The following is a 24103-nucleotide window of genomic DNA, read 5'->3' on the forward strand; positions in this document are numbered from 1 at the left end:
TGACTGGATGTGCTGAAAATAAGTCTATATTAAGTCTATATTAATCTGAAGATTTTTTTTTCAAATAAGTTTTGAAGTTTGAACAAGGCTCAGCAGGACATTCATTTAAGAGTCATTCAAACAATAAAGTAAACAAGCTTACTGCACTAACGCCAATGACTGTTGTATTAAGTTTCTGTGAGCTGTAAATTAAACATTTCCGAGCAGTGATGAAAAGATCATGCTATCTCTGAGCCTGCTATCTGCAGAGTCCCCTCTCTTCCCTGTCCAAGTGTTGTGTAAACATGCTGTCTGTACCAAAGAGTAAAATGTCCCCGGAAGTACGCTACACAGCACACTGACTAGCAAAATGAACAAAAAAAACCACCCAGAAACAAAACAAAACAAAACAAAACAACAACAAACAAACAAGAAAATAGACTGCTTGACTTGAAGCAATCTTAGTTGACTGAGGGGGTCTCCGACTCTGCTTAGGGGGCAACCCTAACCAATACCAAGGTTCCTCTTCTTTACAGTGTCATTAACATGATATTTGAATGAAAGAGTCAAACCATGGTCCCAGTTATTTGGTTTTTATTAACTCTTTGCAGTGATGTATATATTAGTGACAGGTACATATTACATGACAACATTTAGATTCAATGCTATGACGAATATCAAAAATCATAGTGTGAGTTTTAGTTTTATTGATTAGTAATTTGTTAGCCACAAGTCAGTGTTGTAAGGTACTAAAATCAGACTGCAAAGTTGATTTAATCTGTTCTAAATTAGTTTTAGATGTATATATTATCATGTCATCTGCATAATGCTGAACATAACATTCAGAACAAATTGAGGGGAGATCATTCATAAATAGAACAAAAGAGGAGCACAAGAGTTAAGCTTTGAGGCACACCTTATTGTAGCACTAATGTATCAGATTTGCTTCCTTGTAAGGCAACACATTGTTTGCTATTATGAAGATAAAAACTGAGCCAAATCAAATCCTTACATGACAGACCAGCAGAGTCAAGTTTATCATGAAAACAGTAGCAGTCAACCAGATCAAAAACCTTGGTCAGATTAATAACCTGTTATTAACCTGCACCTGTTATTTTTGTTGGTTGCAGAGAAAATATTGTTTCTAATTTTTAACAAAGCAATAAATTTAAAAGGCGATAAGGAATTGTACTTATTGAGATAACATGACAGTTAATCATAAATAAGTAATCATAAGCTTTCCGAATACTTTTGCAGCACAACAAATGATTGTGATTGGTCTATAGTTTAGGTCAAGCACATTGCTCCCTTCGTGCGAGAGAGTGATAAGTTAATATTTCCATATAGCAGGAGTTTCCCAAGTAGATAAAGACAGATTAAAAAGACTACAAAGATGGTACATGAGAATATGGGATGATAGTTTGACAAATTTGGTTTCAGCCTCTAACACCATTACATTTCTCACTTTTAAACCATCTATGGAAAAAAGGACCTTGACAGGTGTTATTCTCTTGAAAAAGAATGTGCTGTGACTACACAATACACTACAAATAGAGGGATCAGGCAGTACAATAGAAGACAAAAAAGTGCTGATTAAATGCTTGAGCAGCTAAGTGGATATAGTTTCCATTTCATCCCCAAATTGTTTTGGTTTTTAAAGCCAATTGCACAAGATCCTTATGACAATGGGATTTGGCATATTTTAGTCATTGTTTTGCTCATGTTTCTCAACTGTCCACACTTTTTCTCTGTCAGCAGAATCCCTGGACTTTGAAAATGCATTATCTCTGTGCTTTAAAATACATATAAGATCAGAGGTTATCCATGGAGGATGCCTTCCCTTATCTGTACTAGTTTCAAAGAGAGTGTAAACATGCATAACCTAACATTACCACAGTGAATTCAAAATATAATTAAAGCTGCAAGCAGCGATGAACAGGCTCTGACACCTCCACGCATCTCAGGGCTACTTGCTGAACACTGACTGTGGCTGTATCTCTCTGGGAAGGGCAACACTGCACGCAGCAGTGAATTAGTGTTTCCTTCCTGTAGTGCTAGTTGGAGCTGCACTAAATAACTTGTGTGTGTTGTGATCTGCCACTTACAGAGCTGTTGCAAGCTTACTTACAACAAAAAGCATGGAAAAAAATGACAGTATATTTCTCTTCTTTCCCTGATGATCACAATAAGTCCATGAATATGTTTCTTGTGGCAGTTTAAATATAATGCCACTGAGAGGTTCTGAAAAATTGCTGAATACAATAAAGTCAGCACATTCGTGGTCCTCTCCTCCTGTACCCTGGAACCTGAGGTCATCTTGTTTATTTGCAGGAAGATGAGGCCACATAACAGTATACATTTCAAGGTTGCTTCCCATAAATAAACTCTGACTAATTACACCGTCTTGTGCTTTTACATGTTTCCCAAGTTCTGTAGCTCTAGGTTTAATGGTCCGCGGGGCAGCTTCATTGAAATTTTCTAGGGGGCGCTGGAGAGCAATTTTGGTACATCAATTCCAAAAAATCATATCAGGTATCAGGTTTTATGATTTCTGATGGATCTAAAAAAATTCGGTGCATTTTTGTGCATGCCTTGCCCCTCATAAAGTGCTTTCTATTTTATGGCAAATAGTGTGTTACCATGGCAACAGCATGTGACGAAATCACAAAAGTTTTTTCCAGTATATCATGAAAGTCTTTGCAGTATTATGATAAAATATGAGGTCGCTGGGGTTAACCTGGTCTAGGGGAAACGTCAAAGTGTAAAAAAAGCAACTTCCTGTGACCACTAGGTGGCACTATGACTGTGATTTAAAATTCCACTGCAGGTGTCTTCAGGCTTGGACTCTCATCAAATGTTAGAAGATGTGTTAAGATCTGACCATCTGGGATCAAGTTATGACAGTTTTTGTTGTCATGTTGCAACATCAAAATTCGCCGTGGCGTAACGGAAACGCCATTCAACGAAACCACTAAATATTCATTTTCCATCATCACTAGCATGTTAATGATTTTTTGACACAATTGTAAAATCAATCAAGTCAACCTGCTAGGAGCAGGACCTCTTAGTGTAAAACTTTGTCTTTCCTGCACCAATAGATCTCACAATCGCATACAGTTGTCATATAGATGTGTTCAGAGCAGGACTCTCATCAAACATGTGAAGTTTGATGCAGACTGGATCATGTACAACTGAGATAAGAAACTACTTCCTGTTTGGTGGTGAGACATGAAACTTCTGGGCCCCATAACTTCCACATTGTTATACAAAATCAAAAACAGGTCGCAACTAACCTTGCCCCCTCCTGAAGATATGATTTATAAATTTTGAAGTCAATCCAATAAAAACTGTGGGACTAGTTGGATCTGGAAAACATCAGAAAATTGCTGACAAATTGTTTTTTTAATTTAAAATGGCTCATTTCCTATTGGATTTAGAGGATGGCTCCAACTGACTTTTTTGTTTGTCTTGTGATGCTACATAACTCTACCAATTTTCATAACTCTAGGTGAAACAGTCTAGGGGCTGCTCTGTTGAAATTTTATAGGTGGCGCTACTGAGTCATTTTTTCACACCCAACCAGGAAACCACTAAAATATTAAATTTTTCACCAGTCCTGACAACTTTGCAAATATTTATGACTTTTCGAGTATGATAAAGCCCTTAAAAAGCAATTCAAACTGTAATAACAATAAGAATTGGCTGTACGTGCTCTATTCTGCTGCTCTGCAGTGCATGTGATTTACAGTGCTCAGAGTAGTGTCAACAATGGAGTAAGAGCGCATTCTGCTGGAAAAACTACAGAATGCAACCATTTTAAAACTACCCCCCAACCCTAACCCCCACTGTCATTTACTGCTTTATCTAGTCTGTGAACAGAGTTCTCCTATCAGTACATTTGGGAAAAAATATGTGCAGAGGCTAATTTTGCTCTATTATGTCTGCAAAAGGCTGAAACAGGTCATAATATAGGTATATTGAAGAATCAGTTGGGCTCTAGCAGAAATGGCAAAAAATTGCCCAAAAATTTAATAAAAATTAGAAATGGTGGACTTTCTCTTGGGTTTAGGGCATGGCTCCAAGAGGCACTTTTGTAGGTCTTGGGCTTTACACAAGTTTCGTAGCTCTAGGTTAAACGACTCTCGGGGGCCACTTTGTTGAAAATTAGTGGGTGGCGCTACAGAGCACATTTTTTTTCTTCACAGCAAAAAAAAAAAAAAAATGATATCAAATAACACATCATAGGACTATTGATGTGTATGCCACGTTTCATAATTTTTTAAGCATTCTAAGCCCCATTAACACAACTTCCTACTTTTATGGTGAAGAACGCGGCAGAATGGCAACAGCATTTGATGAAATCAAAAACGGCTCGCAATTTAACATCACCAAATTTAGGAAATACTGGTGTCCAGATTTGAGGTCGATGTGTTTAAGTGTTTAACGAAACAGACACTAAAATTACAAAAAAAATGAAAAATTAAAATTAAAATGGCACACTTACTGTTGGGTTAAAGGCATGGCTCCATAGGCTTTTTTGTAGGTCTTGGGCTTTTGAACATGTTTCTCAAGTTTCGTAGCTCTAGGTTAAATGGTCTGCGGGGGCTGCTTTGTTGAAATTTTCTAGGGGGCGCTCAAGAGCCATTTTTGCATTATTCCAAAAAATCCAATCAGATATCACAATTTAGGATTTCTGATGGATCACATTTGGTGCATTTTGTGCATGCCTTGCCCCTCAAAGTGCTTTCTGATTTATGGCGAATAATCTGTTACCATGGCAACAGCATATGATGAAAACTCAAAAGTTGTTTTTCTTTGTATCATGAAAGTCTTTGTAGTATTATGATAAAATATATGTTGCTCAGGTTAACCTGCTACAGGGGAAACATTAATATGTAAAAAAGTAACTTCCTGTTACCACTAGAAGGCACTATGACTAGGATTCAGAATTGCACTGCAGGTGTCTTCAGGCCTGGATTCTCATCAAAAGTATGAAATTTTGTTAAGATCTGACCATCTGGAGTCAAGTTATGACAGTTTGTGATATCATGTCACAACATTGAAATTCACCGTGGCGTCACGGGAACACCATTCAACAAAAACGGACAATATTCGTTTTACATTATCACCAACATCTTAATGATTTTTTGACACAATTTTGAGATCACTCAAGTCAACCTGCTAGGAGCTGGATCTCTTAGTGTAAAACTTTGTCAATAGGTGGCGTTCTCAGTATCAATGAAAATTGTCATATAGATGTGTTCAGGGCGGGGCTGTCACTTGCATTTTGGATCATGTACAATAGATTTAAAAACTACTTTCTGTTTGGTGGCGAAACATGTAACTTCTCGGCCATGTAACTTCCACACTGTTACACAAAAACAAAAACTGGTCACAATCTAGGGCCGCTCACATCTGAAGGTGGGATTTCCAAATTTTGAAGTCAATCCGTTGAAATCTGTAGGACTATTGTTTCAAATTCCAACACCATGAAATCGCAAAAAGAATTGGTTTGCCAGGGCTGGCATTTAGGGGGCGCTACTGAGCTCATTTTTTTGACACCTATACGAGACCTATGAAATACAAAAATTTTCACCAGTCCCAATAAGCTTGCAAAGTTTCATGAGTTTTCGAGTATGATAAAGCCCTCAAAAAAGCGATTCATTCAGCGAAATTAGCAGAAGAAGAATAAAAAGCAGACCAATTACAATAGGGACCTCGCACTGGTCAGTGCTCGGGCCCTAATAATAATAATCCTTTGGATTACAGTAGGGTCCTCGTACCCTCGGTGCTCGGGCCCTAATAATAATAATGCTTTGGATTACAAAAGGGTCCTCGCACCATTCGGTGCTTGGGCCCTAAAAAGTCCCAAGAATATTTAACATTTGGTATGAATTGATAACTGTCCCAATTCATTAACATTAGCTCATCAATATATTGATCTACTACTACTATTACTACTACTATTCTTCTGCTTAACAAGACTGTCACGGTTCTGCATTACTGGCTACCTGCTCACTTCTGCCTGCCCACTCACCCATTCAGTGGTTTAGTGCTCCTCAGCATCAGTCATGCTCATCTCATCAAAGAAACTACGTTCACCTGTTTCTGATTACACACAGCCAGTATATACACTCCAGCCTCACAAACACAGGCCACTTTTCATGATCTGTTATTCCCCTCCTTAACTTTAATCTTGCAGACAATTAAAGTCTGAGAGAGGCTGTCTGTCAGCAAGAAACACTTAATAAAACACTCATTTCTATTCAGTCACACGTAAGGCTGATCATTCCTGAGCTGATCATTCCTGATGAGTTACAGAATTACAGTTTTACTTTAAACATTTAGCCTAATAAATAATTCCAGTGTTAAGAAGACGTTGTGATCATATTCTGGGTTATTAAATAATGAGTTTACAATGAGAATATCAATAGAGGCCGATGCAAATAATAGATAAATCATATAAACATATACACAGTACAGTAAAAATACAGAAAGCAGGCTGTTGTTCATGTGCAGGTGATTGTTACACAGAGAGAAAACTCTGCTGCTCTGCTAATGATAACTGTATCTATATCATATATTATATATTAATTCATTCATTCACTGTCCATAACCGCTTGTCCCTGTAAGGGTCGCGGGGTGTGGGGGGGGCTGGATCATATCCCAGCTGTCATTGGGCGAGAGGCGGGGCACACACCCCCAAGTCACCAGACTATCACAGGGCTGACACATACAGACAGACAATCTTTCACGCTCACAGTCACACCTAAGGGCAATTTAGAGGCAGCAATTAACCTGAGCTCCATGTCTTTGGAATGTGGGAGGAAGCCAGAGACTCCGGAGAGAACCCACACAGACATGGGGAGAACATGCAAACTCCGCACAGAAGGGCGCCCGCCACACAAATCCACAAACTCTATTAAAAGTTTCTACGGTAGTTAATAATGCCTACTGACTGCTGATCAGCTGCTGCCATCATAAATGTCGGTTGTGATTATTTTTCTGCAGATGCTGGATCTGATCCTGAAAGACTTATTTGACATTTTTCAGTTTTTCTTCACAAAATCAAATGTTTCAAGAGAATGAGTTCAATTTCAAACTTATAGTTTAGTATTTTAACTTCCCTCTAACTGTGTCCAGGGTGTAAATAAGTCCATGATCTTTCCTCTAGTGCCATCCTCAGGACAAATTTACATCCTACACATACACTATTGACAAGTAGCCCCTCCACCCCTTACAATACATTCCTTCATCCCAGCATCATCTGCTGTTGTCTTCTGCAAACGATCATGCAGCTCCCTCAGCCTCTTCTTCCTCCTCTATTAAACACAGAATGCTGATACTAACATGTCCTCAGTGTGATCCTGTACAGACTGAGCTATCTGATCAGCAGCAACGTTTCTCTACAGAGAACACAGAAACATCAGGCAGCCAAACCAGAGCCTGAACCCAGGAAACAGAGGTTTGGTGAATGTGGTGTTGAAGGTGTGGAGGTGGATCAGTGTGTCAGAGAAGACTCTGTAGAAGGACACGGTGCCAGCAGGACAGTCCACATACACTGCTACTCAGCCAGAAGCGGAGGAGGAGGAAGTGGTCGAGGCAGAGAACAGGATGTATCTTTCTTTGTCATTGTGCCAGACAGAAAAGCCTCCATCAGAACAGTTGAAACTCCAGGACTGATCATTCCCTCCAAACTCACACTCTTCACTGTTTCCTCTCCTGCCGATTCTTTTGTTAAATATTTTGATGCTCTTTTATGCACTCTGGCACCTTTTGAATACTAAAACTACAAAAACAATTGCCAGTGTAAATCTTTTTTATTTATTTATTTATTTATTAATTTTTTCATCAATTAGAAAATGGTTGGGGGCCCACCTGCCACCCTATCAGGGACCAGAGTGAGGTCCCTGATAACATAACCTTTCAGACTTAGTTTCCAATATGAGTCAGTCAGTAAATTTAATGTTTTAACCTGCATCAGTTGATTTCATGCGTGTCAGTGAATACAGTCTGTAAACACACATTATCAGCTTATATGTAAGCTGTGTCAAACATGGTCTCAACTAGCTGCTTCCACATCCAGCAGTTACAGATCAATCAGCCTGTTCTCATACTGAGCTCGTCAAATCTGCTCTGTCAGTGCTTTTGGCGTAAATGTGCAATGGCAAAGGCACCCTTCGTGTGTGCATGAAACACTGGCTGTGTTGGGTGACACTGTAGTTGGACAGGACCAGTTGCACTGTCATTATATGCCAGCTGGCAGATGGCACCTGCTGCGCTAGCCCGATAAATGCCCCCACGGTGTCACTTGAGAACGTGGCCAGACATAACCTGTCGCGTGCGCATGAAATGCAGCAGAACAGTTTAAAGTTGTAACGCTGCCGGTAAGGAGCACGAGGGCGCTTTTTGGGCAGGTCCTACAAACCTGGACTTTGATGCGGGAGAGTGGTTTTTGTTCCCCGTCTGAATGTGATGTTTTTTCTACACCTCACTATGTGCCTCCTTCCCCTAATCCTAACCATGGGTGACTTTGTCGCAAGACTGTTGTTGCCTAAACACATCGTGCTTTGTCATCCCACCATATGTAGTTGTTGACATCATGGTAGTGGCCTCCTGGAGCATAAACATCAGATGCACAAGGATACCTAACTCGCATTATGTAGCCATGGAAGTCCATTGCCAGAGCTGCAATGTGAGATGAGTTGGGATGAGACCGTGTTGAATGAATTGATGATTCATGAGGAATCTTTGTGTTTGTGTCCACTGGATAAATATCAGTCTCTTTAAGCTCTATTTTTGGTCTCCACCTGAGGGACAACAGCAGTCTCTTTAGCTGCTAAATGCTGCATTGTGTTCACTACTCTCTAACTGTGTCTTTCTGCCATTTGGGGGGTTACATCAGTATTCAAATCAGTCACATCAGTCAATCAGCAATCTGGCAAAATATTTGGTAGCTGTCTGATTCTTCTGTGACATTTCAAAGTTCCAAAAATAGAGAAAAAACAACATGAAACATTTTCATGGAAAGAGTTAAATAGTGAATAAAAACAACTGGTTTGAAATTACATGAGAAGAGAAAATCTTAGGTAGTTTACAGGTTTATCCATTAATGTAAATCAGGATTTTATGTGGCAATCAGATAAACAGTGACTGAATCTCATGTCAGCCACATTCTGAAGCAAAATTAAATAACCATCAAACTCTAATCAGATCATCTAGATACACACTTTCAGTCTCTTTCCTACGTTTGTGTTTCTCCTTTTCATTCATTCAGTCATTATCACATCAGAGTCACCAGACCATAAACACAAAGAAATACTGGATGACCTGGTATTGTTTTAATGTGAGTGTTTTAAACACCGCCATTGCTTATTCTGCAAGGTTCCACCAAAGTTTTTCTGATGCTTTGGAAACACAAACAGGAACACACTAAAGGGACTTATAGACGAACCGGAATCTGACATCCTGACGAATAATTTCAGTCAAACTAACCTGATCTGACCTGACAGTTTTAAAACTGTGGTCTACAATGATCTGCAGCTTTGCAGGCATTTGGTCTAAGTGTCACACCATCCATCATACTCTTCACCTCCAGATGAAGGAGTCTGCTCATGCACTATGCCACTTCAGAAGTGCTGGTGTGATACAAATGTAATGTACAAATGTAACATATTTTTCATGCTGGATCAACATCCCACATTCTGTTCCTGGAACAACATTGTAATCAACCAATCACAGCCCTGTGACACCATGAGTTTGATGCTTTTCAAAATCGATCTATCTATATATATGCAAAACCTACTCTGGATCAACATAAACAAATGATCCTGGATCAACATGGCTGTGACAGCTGTGGATCAATATTAACAAATTGTCCAGGATCAATGTAGTGGTGAAAGTCCTGGATCAAGACTAGCAATGCAGTCTTGCAAAAAAAGCGTTTTGACTAGGCTTCAAAAAAGAAGGGAAATGTGATCAATATGTTTCAAGGTCTTGCAGCCGAAAATTATATTATCCTCTCTCCTTAATGTTGGTAAACAAGCTTTATGTTGGTGAACAATAATTGTTCCTGTTGGCAAAATTACTTGGTCACAAAACCTACCTAGTTACCAAACTAACTTGACAAGCTTAATTGTTAGCATAGTTTACCTGGGTAGCAACGAAATAATTCTAAAGTGGCTCACAAGGATTTGAATCTGTTTTACCGAGGATTTGATACAACAAATAACTAACTTTAATTAAATGGAAAAACTTTCCTTAAACATAGAGATTTCAAAGAAGCGAAAGGGAACAAAAAAGCAGCACACTGCAGAAATGTTTTTTGGAGGAAGGGCAGTGGACGAGCAGCACACTCATGATGTCAGAGGGCTGTGATTGGTTGATCACAATGTTGGTCCATTAACACAATGTGGAATGTTGATTCATGTCAAGGGGGTTTGCAGATTACAGTCAGTTGATTAGAATTCCTTCAGTGTAAATTGTTGAGGAAGTTTTTATCAGGAGCCGAATTATCCACAGAGGTCTCCTCCTCTCCAAAACAAACTTGGTACTAACACAAGGGGTGTCATTTATAACCATTGCGTGTGCACAAAACAAGGCCTGAAAGAGGCTTACACCACTTTCCATGCAAAACACAACAATCCTTATTTCCAGGTGATTATACAATAAAGAAAACATATTTTGCAAATATATATCCTCCTAACTCCTACAGACTGTCCATCCATCCATTTTCTCCCACTTATCTGGAGTCGGGTCACGGGGGCAGCAGCCTAAGCAGGGAAGCCCAGACTTCCCTCTCCCCAGCCACTTCGTCCAGCTCTTCCCAGGGGATCCCGTGGCGTTCCCAGGCCAGCTGAGAGACATAGTCTCTCCAGCGTGTCCTGGGTCTTCCCCGGGGCCTCCTACGGGTGGGACGAGCCCTGAACACCTCAACAGGGAGGCGTCCGGGAGGCATCCTAATTAGATGCCCAAGCCACCTCATCTGGCTTTTCTCAATGCAGAGGAGCAGCGGCTCTACTCCGACATCCTCCTGGATGACCGAGCTTCTCACCCTATCTCTAAGGGAGAGCCCAGCCACCCTACGGAGGAAGTTCATTTCAGCCGTTTTTACCCGTGAACTTGTTCTTTCGGTCACTACCCAAAGCTCGTGACCGTAGGTGAGGGTAGGAACGAAGATCGGCTTCCACCTTTCAGCTCAGCTCCCTCTTCACCACAACAGATTGGCGCAGAGTCCGCATTAATGCGCCTGTCAATCTCCCGCTCCATCCTTCCCTCCCTGATCTGGAGAGGGCACTCCACCCTTTTCTGCCTGAGAACCAGGGCCTCAGATTTGGAGGTGCTGATTCTCATCCAGGCCGCTTCACACTCGGCTGCGAACCGATCGAACCGAGCTGAAGGTCACGGCCTGATGAAGCCAACCACATTATCTGCAAAAAGGACCACATCATCTGCAAAAAGCAGGGACCCAATCCTGAGGCCACCAAACCAGACCCCCTCAACACCCTGGCTGCGCCTAGAAATTCTGTCCATAAAAGTTATGAACAGAATCGGTGACAAAGGGCAGCCCTGGTGGAGTCAAACCCTCACTGGAAACGAGTCTGACTTACTGCCGGCAATGCGGACCAAGCTCTGGCACCGGTCATACAGAGAACGGATGGCCCGTATCAGGGGGGCCGATACTCCATATTCCCGGAGAACCCCCCACAGGACTCCCGGGGGGACACAGTTGAATGCCTTCTCCATGTCCACAAAGCACATGTGGACTTGTTGGGCAAACTCCCATGCACCCTCAAGGATCCTGCCACGGGTCCAGAGCTGGTTCACAGTTCCACGACCAGGGCAAAAACCGCATTGCTCCTCCTGAATATGGGGTTTGACTGTCCGGCAGACCCTCCTCTCTAGTACCCCTGAATAGACCTTACCAGGGAGGCTGAGGAGTGTGATCCCCCTATAGTTGGAACACACCCTCCAGTCCCCCTTCTTAAAAAGAGGTACCACCACCCCAGTCTGCCAGTTCAGAGGCACTGCCCCCAATGTCCACGCAATGTTGCAGAGTCGTGTCAACCACGACAGCCCCACAACATCCAGGGCTCTAAGGAACTCCGGGCGGACCTCCTCAACCCCTGGGGCCCTGCCACCGAGGAGCTTTTTGACCACCTCGGCAACCTCAGCTCCAGAGATGGAAGAGTCCACCCCCGAGTCCCCAGGCCCTACTTCCTCACTCAAAGGCATGTTGGTGGGATTGAGGAGGTCTTTGAAGTATTTCTTCCACCGATCCACCATGTCGAGGTCAGCAGCATCCCGTCCCCACCATACACAGTGTTGACAGAGCACCGCTTCCCCCTCCTGAGACGCCGGATGGTGGTCCAGAACCTCTTCAAAGCCGTCCGGAAGTTGTTCTCTATGGCCTCACCAAACTCCTCCACACCTACGCTTTGATGGTTAGGTTTAGGGAAAAGGGGACATGTAGAAAAAAACATCCCATCCAGTGATGACTGGACTCCCTTACCAAAGTCAGGGGCTTGTTCAATCCATCCACTCCCACCCAATAGTTGCTATGACAACGGCAACACATGTAGATGCCGCAGCTAGTAGCTCCTCAAATCCTTGCAACTTTTCTACTATATTTTTCTATTTTTCATTTTTTTTAACTCCATGGCCCCTTCTGCTGAAACATGACTTTTCTACAATCGAGAAGCACTTATCAACCTTAGGAAAAGCTGTGCGGGGGTTGGACTGAATGCAGAAGACTGCACGACGATCTCCACCAACAGCGTAAGGTTAGCAGACAGTCAGACCAGTGGGGAGAAACCAATCCAAAAGTGCTGGACGAAGAGAGGGAGGAGAGCCAGCATCAGGGCAAAGCTGACCCGACTTGGACCAAGAGCTGTTCCTCTACAAACTTCTTCTGACTAATGTCTGGTCACAGGACAAATGAAGCGAATGACATGTGATTGAGGCTCAGTCAGTAAGGGAAATCAGAGCGTGCTCTGTGGACATCTTCACAGAGACATGGTTAACCCCTACCAACCCCAATCAAGCTTTTGAACCAGGGAACAAGAGTTGCTGTGTGGCAATAGTCTCTCACTAAGCAGCTACCATAGGCCAAAGTCAGCACAAAGAGCAGTAGCTGTTGAGCTGTGTAGTTGATTTGGCCAGAAAGACTAAGAGGTACATTAGTGATGGCTACTCGAAGTCATCAGATACCGCTGCTTCCGGTGTAAGATCCCTATGCCAAAGGCTGCTTTTTGCGTCTGTGTGATATGCCACTGGACAGCATCAGCTGAGAACGCGGAGGGACAGAACTTGTCATGGTGTTAAAATATGCTGACAGCCGGACGGCTGGATGGCCAGACAGCACCTACCATGGCAGCAAGATATGTTAAATGGTTGGCATCAGTTCAGAGCACTGCTGGATACAACCTGTCACATCTGCATGATACGCTGCTGGATAGTGTCGGGTTGAAATGCTAGGCAGGAGAGGCTGTGGGTGGATTGCAAAAACTGCAGACTTACATGTGGGAGTCTTGTGTTCGCTTCCCATCTGAATGTGATAGTTTTTTTTCTGCACTTACCATGTGCCCTTTTGCCTAAATCTAACCATCCGTGGCAGCATGTGCATCTGTTGACGTTGCTTGTGTTGTCGGAACAAACCATGCGTCATCCCAACATGCGCTTGTGTTGACATCACGGTAGCACCATCCTAGAAAATCAACAGCACACTCAGAATGATACCTAGCGTGTAATATGTAGATGTGGAATTCCATGGCAAAGTGGAAATGTGGGATGACTTGGGATAAGAAAGTGACATAATCAAAGTTAAATCATGGCACCAAACATTAGATTCACGTTGGATGGACTGGCAGTTCACTGATCTAAAACGTGCAGCATGGAGGTAATTGTGAATAAGTAGTTCAGTACATGTACAGGCCATAAATATGGAGCCCAGGTGTGTTTGGCGCTGTTTGGCAGACTGAGCATTTGGAACCTCTGAGCTCTCTTGGCCTCTCTGTGGAGAAATCATTAAGAATTAGCTCACATAATGTCTGTCCACACTGTGGTGACCCTTGATGTTATGATGCAGCAGTGTCTCTTTGTTCTCATACATAGTGTGCCATTCTTGGCCAGGATATTTGTTAGTTCCTCTTGGTAACCTTTGGGCCTGGTGTTTCCAGTCTGTAAAAGCAAGGTCTGGTTCGTGCTTCTGTTCCTTGCCCAGTGAACAACAGTTTAAACATGAATAAAGAGCATTTATGGTGTCAATATACTCTAACATCACAGTCATCTCACTCAGTGATTGATTGATTGATTGTGTGGAGGTCAGGTTTCAGTCAGGTTTTTGGGCCAACCATAGTACAGAGACAGCCCTTTTTTAAGTTATCAATGACTTTAGGCTTAGCACTGATGCCAAATAAGGTCTCAGTTCTTGTCCTTTTGGATGTAGGGTACTGTGTTCAACACAATTGACCATGATATTCTTATTGATCACTTAAAGAACTGAAGTGGGCTGTCTGGAACTGTTTTAAAGTAGCTCAGAGCTTACACTTCAGGAAGAAATTTTGTAACTATTGGGGATCATGCATCAGATAAATATGATTTTCCCTTGGGTGTTGCTCAGGGAAGTTGTCTTGGTTCACTTATTTTCTCTTTGAACATGGTCCCATTAGGTAATATTATCAGGTAGCATAAACTTAATTTTCACAGTTATGCTGATGATACCCAGCTGTACATTTTGCTCAAGCCTGATGACGGCAATGCCCTTTGTTCCCTGAGTAAATAAGTGACTGGGCAATAAAAAACCCTTTTGCACCTGAATGGAAATAATACTCTTAGCCCCAAAGCTAAAAGAGATGTACTCTCTCAAACTTGTGCATATGGCTGCTGAAATTAAATCTGAAAGAGCATGCCTTGGCACTATAATGATTTAGGTTCATATTTTACTTCACGCGTAAAAGAAGGTGACCAAACAGCTTTTTTTCCACTTAAGAAACATTGCAAAGGTACAGCTGTTCCGATCCTGTAAAGACACAAAGAACATATTGTTGCTTCTTTTTCCTTCAAATTGATTAGATTTCTTTTTTATCTGATTGGACTTTTAACCAAAACAAGGAAGAGGGAGCATCATCCCCTTTAGCCACACTCCACTGTCTCCCAGCATATTTTAGAATAGATTTTTATGTTCTTTTAAGTGTTTTTAAAGTTGTAAATGATTTGGAACTTGCTAAATTGTCATTTTATAATCATTCACAAGCTTTCAGATCTTCTGCTTCTTGATTTTCAGATAAACACAATTATACACACATGAAAATAGGCAGCACAGCTTTTGTTAACTATGCTCCAATGTTATGGAATACCCTTCCAAAAACTACGAGAGCTGTGTTGAAAACCTATTTATGTGATCTGGCCTGTATTTAATCTAATTCTTGTAATTATTATTTTATATCAATTCTACCTTTTAATTCACCTTTATATTTTGTTAATCGCTGATTGTCTAATCTTGTTATCTTTTTGTTTTTGTGTTGCATTTTTATTGTGAAGCACTTAAAGCTGCATCCCTTGTATGAAAGGTGCTCTATAAAAAAGTTAATTATTATTATCTGTATAAATAACAACAGCAACAACAACAACAACAACAATAAGAATAATAAGAATAATAATTCACACCTCTCCCCTCTCTAGGACAAATGGCTTTTCCTTTTGATTTCAGAAGTCAAAGAAATGTACAGTATTTCCTGGCACTATCTGACTCTTACCGTCAGCTATAGCTTACATCTAATCAGATGGAGGTCATTTTTTAAAGTCAGTAAAATGTTGCTTTGACTGGTCGCTCTTCCAGGACAGACAACTGGGTCTCTGCTGCTGGACCCTGAAACAACCCTGGTATCCCGCCACACTGATCCATAGCGGTGCAGACGCCTTCAAGCAAACACAACAACCTGCTGGGAGAGCTCACACATTAATTCAGTTCTATTCAAGAGGCTTTATTGGCAATCATTAATACTGTACATATTGACAAAGTGTATTTAAATGTAGAAAAGTTAGAATTAATCTCATTGCATTAGGATCAAGCACTTTGTAAAGCCTTTCTCTTGGGATCACATCACTTTTCACTTCTATCTGACTGATGTTGAAAAGCTCTTCAACATTTGAAATCTTCCTTCTCTAAGGCTACTACTTCCAGTTAGAGCCTGCAGTAGCAGCTCTTCCAATTATCCAAAATTTATCATGTTACCCTTCTCAGCTGCTGCTGAATTCACATCCACATCAGCTCCCATAGACTGCTTCCCTTCATCTGTCGAGGAAAAACAGAAACCATCAGTCCAATCTTCTTTGATTGACTGCTTCTCTCTGTTTCCTATCAGTGTCTGTCGATTCCTTCTGGCTTGTCGGACTGTTGTTCAGACTAAAAAAGCCGTTAGGAAAATGTGAACTCTGGGAACTACTGAGGGCCTTTTCTCTGATGTTTGTGGCCGTAAACTGATCAGTGTGCTCCGGTCCCTTTCTTCTCCCTTAGAAAGTCTCTGTCCTCGAGCTAAAAAGCACCTGATTTGGTAGCATGCTGCTGGGTGATGCGTGGGGAACCTTGTTTAACATTGGGCAAGGTCTTGCTGCGGCTGAATGCCACCCAGGGGAGCTCTCTGATTCCTGCTGGGCCCTAGTACTCAACCCTCTACTACCTTCCCCTCCATATTGGACACGAGGAGCCATATTTACAAATATTTTGAGAACATTCTCAGAAAGCTTTTACTTTAGTCTAGATGTGGTTGACCTCGGTGGGTATGATACACACTTTTAAAAGGCGTGATTGGTTGTCCTTTTGTAGGCCTGCAAGGTGTGAACTCAAAATGAAATCAGTTTTGTCACATTATGAGACAGTTGTATTTGAAGGTGTTGTAATTGTTTGTGTGATCACTCAGGTGATGGAAGGTTGAGACAGACACAAGTCATCACTGCTACACTCTGCATTTTTCCACTGGCAATTATCTGATAGTCTGCTGGAAATTTCTTGAACCCAGAAATAGTGTTTCCTACAAACCTTTATGATTGATATGCCATCTGTAGGCCTAGTGGATGAAATTCAACTTGGTTGCTTAGAGTTTAATGTTGGGCATAATAGCATAATAAGCTATAAACAGAAATGGCTATAATTTATCTTGGGGTCTAAATCAGTATTTTTGATCTCCAGAAGTCCACTTGTTACCACGCTGCAGTCATGCAACCATTTCTTATTAGCATAATTTGCCTGAATTATGTAAATCAGGGTATAGCTATATTTTGGCTTTTAGTCAACTAAGGAAGCTAATCCTGGGGTTAAAATCTATGTTTTGCTTACCAGAAATCCTTTTTTACTTTAACTAAATCAGGCATCCTTTCCTCATTAGCATAATTAACAGGCGTGTAACAGTACACAAAGACACTGTGACACATAAGACGTAATGGCAACATAAGAATGGATGTTTGTGTCACTGTTTTGTTCACTGTCACACCTCTGTTTCTAATATTAGCTGATTAGGTGAAATAAAGAAGAGAATCAAATACTAAGATTTCCCAGAGAAAATTTATTTTGATTCATTTTAAGCTGGCCCAAGTTAGCTCATTTATTTGTGTTGTGATCAGTTTAATTCTGGCATTAAAGAGGTATATCTTTGGGTGGAAGATGTGAGCTCATTGACCACAAACATAAGAAACTCTTAAGCCTCTTAAAATTCCTCCTCTTCCTCTCCACACCCATCAGTTTTCAGGATCTAGTCTTAACTTTAAGAGGAAATTCATAGAAAATCTAAGAATTCTAAGAATCTTCTTAGAATAACATCACTAGGAAAAACATACATAGAAAATAAGGCAAAATTAAGATACACTATCTTATTGTGACAATAAAACATATAAATAAATAAATAAATAAATAAATTAATTAATAAAATAAAATAAATAGATAAACAGTCCATGACAGGTAAAGTTAGTCCATGCTCGATATGTTAAGCAGTCTTTCCAGAAGACAACCAAAGCACTGCTGCGTTTCTATTCATTTTCCCATGTGAGGTTCACTGTCCACAGGTAATCTTCCTGTAAACAGATCCCTGTATTGCAAGCAGTTCTGTATATGCAGATACATTTTAGCTACCCTGTACAGAATATAATCTTAGAAACATTCCCTATTTCTCATTATATTTATCAATATCATTTATCATACTATATGATATTCTTTCAAAAGCAGCTACTTTGCGTAGCTCTGTAAGCCAGTCTCGAAATACCGGGCCTTCTCTTTAATGAGGTCCATGTCCTGGGGGTGGTGTGTTTATAGAGCCAAAAGTAGTGACAAGGAGGTGTCTCAGTTGAAGATATCTCCAAAACTGATTGTTGGCCAACTTGAATTGTTCAACCAGATTGTCAAGTGATTTAAGGACACCATCTTTATACAGATCACCCAAAGTATTTACCCCCTTAATCACCCACTCCTTCCACATAGGTGATGATTTTCCAATAAGGAGTTTTTGGTTGTCCTACAGACCAGAGGATAACGATAAAAAGGGGTTGATTTTAAATATATACAAGACACTTTTTTCCATAGTCCCTGTAAATGAGAGATAATATGATGGGATCGAGGATTTGGAGGCACTCTGGCTGATATGAATAGCAATGGTGGTAAGGAAATACACATTGACCTCTCTATTACATACCAAGGTGGCGCTCTCTCTGGAGGTAATGCCCAGTGTGCCAAATGCCTCAGGTTGAATGCATAATAATAAAACAACAGATTTGGGAGTCCCAGGCCACCTTTCACTACAGGCTTCTTTACACAGATGTATTCTTGGCCTTTTACCATTCCAAAAAAACTTGTTACAAAGTGCATCAAATTGTTTGAAGTATTTTATAGGGATATTCAGTGGGAGAGACTGAAGTAGATAATTGACTCTGGCAGAACAGTTCATTTTTATAATATTGACTTTTCCCCATAATGAGAGATAAAGTGGAGACCACCTTTCCAGATCTGTGCTAATTTTTTCTAGGAGCGGTTCAAAATTACATTGCACTATTTTGTCTAATTGCCTAGGGAATAACATTCCTAGATATTTTATTCTGTTAGGGGGCCACTGGAATGATCCGGCTTGAAATAATGTTTTTGGGCAATATGTCATCAGAGGGAGAGCCTCAGATTTCGTCCAATTCACTCCATGGCCTGAAAAACTAGATTTTAGAATTTTGAGCAACGCGGTAATAGATTTGCCAGGGTCCGTAATGAATATTAAAATATCATCAGCATATAGCATAAGTTTATGAGTGGTCCCCGCAATAGGGACTCTTGGGATATTAGAGTCTTTAGGAATTACTGGAGCTAAAGGTTCCAATGCTAGACAAAAGTAATGGGGAGAGAGGTGAACCTTGTCAGGTTCCGCGACCTAGCTTGAAACATGAAAAAAATTATACCGTTAGTCTGTACAGCTGCTTGAGGCTCATTATATAACAGTTTCACCCACTTTAGAAATGTCTGCCCAAAACCATAAATCTCCAGCACTTGAAAAGGGTATTGCCACTCTACACAATCAAATGCTTTTTCAGCATCGACTGAGATGGCTGCGGTAGGTGTATTATTGTTCCTAACCACCCACAAAACATTAATCAGACGTTGAATGTTATCCAAGGCAAATCTATAACATATAAACCCAACCTGATCTGTATGTATTTGTGTAGTTATAACAGTACTGAGACGATTTGTAATGATTTTGGAAAGTATTTTAGTGTCTGTTGATTTTAGAAAGAAATTGGGCGATAGTTTTTACAATCTGTGGGCTCTTTGCCCTTCTTTAAGATTAGAGATATTAGAGCCTGAGACAAAGTGGGGGTGTAACACAATTATAAAATTCTGCCAGCCCGTCGGGTCCGGGTGATTTGCCAGATCGAGACTGGACAGCAGTTATTGTAGTCATGGATTCCTGTTGCTTAACATAGTGTGCTAAGAGTTTCCCAGCCCTGTCCCCAGACTCAAAATATGGTCCAAACTCGACCTTCTGTGATATTATTTGATTATATTCATATTTAAACTGTGTGACTATTTTTAAGCTGTGTGGGGAATAGTTCTGCTTTCATTTGTCTTCAGCCTGTCCCACTTTCTTCTCTATGTCTGCAAGTTTCCTTGTGTTTTGTTTTTTCCTGTGCGATGAAAATTGAATAACATGTCCCCTTATAACAGCTTTCAAGGCCTCCCAAACTGTGCCTATTGATGAGACGGAGGCAATATTTGCTTCAGTGAATAACTCTATTTCTGTTTTCAGCATAGCCTTAAAGGCGTCATCTTGCAGGAGGGAGGAGATGAATCTCCATCTCAGGGATTTCGTAATGTCATTAATAGGCACCAGGTCAAGCATCACTATCGCGTGGTATGATATTAGTATGTTGCCAATTTCTTTTGAAATAAAAAAATAATCCATTCTTGTGAATACACCATGAACTGCTTAAAAAAGGTATAATCCCTCCCAGTGGGGTTAAGCAGACGCCACACATCCACAAGACCCAAGGCTGTGCATAGTTTCTTAATTGTGAGAAGTGATTTTGGGGATCTAGTCTTACTAGGGACTCTTCTGTCTAAAATTGCATCCATAACAATATTCATGTCCCCAGCCCAGATAATTGGATAACTTCCCATATCAGTCAATGTACATTCAAAGTTAGCAAATAGGGTCATCAACATTTGGGGCATATGAATTAGCCAATATTATTTTTTTCCCTTGGACTTCAGCTAAAATGGTAAGACACCGTCCCTCACCATCCTTCAACTCTTTCAGGCATTTAAACTGTAAATGCTTATTCACTAAAGTGATAACACTGCTCTGCTTTGGCTCGTTCTGGGACTACAAAAAACCATATCCCACCCATCCCTTACGTAATTTTTTGGAGTCCTTCACAGACATATGTTATTCTTGCAAAAAAACATCATACACGATTGATTTCAAACAGAAAAGAACCTTATTCCTGTTGAGGGGGCTTCCTAAACCACTGACATTCCAGGTGGCTAGGTGCAGATTATAATTATCATGAGTAGACATTGTAATATTGCATGGAGATATATAACTGTGGACTCCTCCAAAAAGCCTAGTCTCCCCTCCACCTCACTAATCCGTGCCACCAGAGTTGTTAGTTTCTGCTCCATTGATGAAGTGGCTTTGCGTATTTCCCCCAACTCTGCAGCTCTCCAGATATTTGTTTCAGGACGGTGAAAATGTCTGCAATATCTTCGGCGACGTTACCTGACGCACAGTCACCGTCTTCTTCCTGACGTGCTTGTGAATTAGCATCGTTGCTAGCACAGGCAGCTGGCATGCCAGCTGTGTTTTTAGGATTCTGCTGCCCAGAGCTTTTCAGCCTGGTCATCATTGTTTCCCAGGCGCTTTGTTTATAGCCTGGATAAGTTCTGGGTAGGGAGATGCCTACTATTTATGTATTGACGGATAACTGTAAGATGCTACAACGGAGTACTCAGCTAAGCAGCCATTTTGTTCACCGCGACACGTGACATCTGAATTCTGTTCGTCACTAGGAGCAACTCTTTGTGTTAGGAAACTTTGTGAATAAGCCCCAGATCATTGTCAACTTTCTTTCTGATCCAAAGCAACACTTCCCCTGGACTTCAACATTCAAACTAAGTGCACACAGGAAGCTGTGTTGTTCCCCAGCTTTAAACAATCACATGTTCACCATCAATGTAACCATTTTTTCAACCACAAGAATCAATATCTCGAACAATCACAGCTCCCTTTACTGACTGACCTTACAGCAATAGACTTCATCGGTGTGCACTCTTTAGACCTCAGCACATCCATGCGTCATTTTAGCTTCAGCCTCCAGAAGACCAAGTGAATCCTTTGTCAGTGTTTGTGTGTGTCCTGACTTTATGTCTGACTGGTTGATTTGGTTGGGGCTATTGGGGCAGGGCACAGAAGTGACACACATTACACACTACTTTCACTGTTTGGAAATATCCAAATATCAACACTTACTCATGATTCTTTCCTGATGTGCACACTTTTTAAAGGTTACATCATGGCAGCTTCACATTCACATTTAGAACATTTGGAACATCTTACTCACCTGCAAATAAATTCTGTCTGTTTTTCTCTGCTGCTGGGACTACAAACATAGAAAGGAAGTCAAGAACTTTATTCTGGAAGGGTTCACAGGGAATGCTATGCATGGTGTTGTATGGAGAGTGCCACAGTTCCTGACTCAAAAAACTTGAAAAACATAAAAAAAGAGTGGAAAACAAACAATTTATTTTGTACAGAGTAAAAAGATAGATAATTGAGTCTTTTAGCTGTTTGACATCAGACTAATGTTTAAGTGTAATCTCATTTACATTTAATATAATGAAATGCTCAGTGGCACACTCACAATACAGTACATGCAATCTTCAAGCAACGGTGTGCAGTACATATGGATGTGTCAGATCTTGAGCTACCTGATTGCCTGAGGAAAAAAATGGTTCTGACATGGGTGGTGTGTGACCTGATGTTTTTTTCCTCCTGTTTTTACAGTCCCTTGTAATCATCTGCATCCTGAGCAGTCAGGTTGCCAAACGCAACACGTTCTCATCCCAACTCGTAACATGGTGCCGCTCTGTCAGTGACCATCTGGGTCTACTTATGATGTTTTAGGTATCCCTCTGCATCAGTTGTTAATGCTCTGGTGTGGTGCCTTGTACATTGTGGGGGCTGGTGGGGTGGTGTTTTGTGTGCTGGATGGCTTGTTCTGTTTCTCTCCCTGTGTCCATGTGTCTCTCCCCCTGTCTCCTGCTCCCTGCAGGGGCTGGACGTGGCCTCTGGGAACTGGAGCTCCCCACACACTTCCTCTCCTGCGCCTGATTACCAATCACCTCTCCCTGCAGTATAAAGTCTCCTGCTGCACTCTTCTCGGGTGCCAGATTGTTTTCCACCATAACAGTGGTAGATCGGCCGCCTCTCTCTATACCTTTTCGCTGCTCTGGCTTCTCGTGACTTTTTGGATTTTTTTGTGCTCACACATGTTGTCTCTGTGCTTCTTCTAGTGTTTCTCCTCGCCGTGCTCCAGTGCCTCACTACCCAGCTCCTCGCCTTCGGACTCACTCACCTCCAGCTTCCTTCCTCACGGACTCTCTGCGCACTCAGCCACCACCAGCCTCACGCTCGCCCTCTTCACAGAAAAACCTCGCTCTCAGCCCCCACCAGCCACCTGCTCTCCCTCGCCATGGACCAACCTCGCTCTAAGCCACCCCCAACCACACACTCTCCCTCACCACGGACAAACCTCAGCCATTTTGAGCCATGCGCTCCCAGGCTTCCCATCCCCCATTCCCTTCATTATTATCATTAAAACTTTGTTTATTGTTCACCTAACGTCTGTGTGTTTGCTCCTGGGTCCTTCCCCTTCACTCTGGATTCGCAGAGCACCACAGTACAATCTGGCCAAAAATGGACCCAGCAAACTCAGACGCCATCAAAGACGCACTCTCCAGTCAGGGAGCCCTCCTAAGCTGACATGAGGACATGCTTCATGGAGTTGTGGATTCCCTCCAAAACCTCAACACCCATATCTCCCACATCACCACCCAACTCTCCCAAGTAACCCAACAAACTGCCATTCCCAGTGCATCTAATCTTGTGAGTATGCCACCTGCTTCTCTGTCTCAGTCTCCCTTCCCCCACCCGGCTAGAGAACGCTTTGTTCCTCCACTGGAACTTTATTCTGGGGATTTGGGTTCATGTAGCCGATTTCTTCTCCAGTGTTCTTTGGTGTTTAATCAGCAACAGTCTAGTTACCCGTCCAATAAATCCCAAATTGCTTACGTAATGAATTTATCACATGGAAAAGCTGCTCTATGAGCAGCTGCATTGTGGAGGAGGGGTTCTCCGGTACTGCTTTCATTCCCCAGCTTTTCCACGGAACTGCTTAAAGTTTTCGACCATCTTGTTCAAGGACAGGAGGCCACCAATCATCTATTTGCCTTGCGCCAGGGCGCTAGTTCAGCTGCTTCATATTCTATAGATTTTTGTATTTTGGTTGGGACAAAGCAGCGCTAATAAGGGTATTTCAAAGGGTGATTTTCTGATGATTTAAAGGACGAGTTAGCCTCCCGAGACGAGCCCACTTCAGT

The sequence above is a fragment of the Plectropomus leopardus genome, chromosome 9 (genome assembly GCF_026936395.1).
Source record: "Plectropomus leopardus strain MGB_pleo_1.0 chromosome 9, ASM2693639v1, whole genome shotgun sequence".
NCBI lineage: Eukaryota > Metazoa > Chordata > Actinopteri > Perciformes > Serranidae > Plectropomus > Plectropomus leopardus.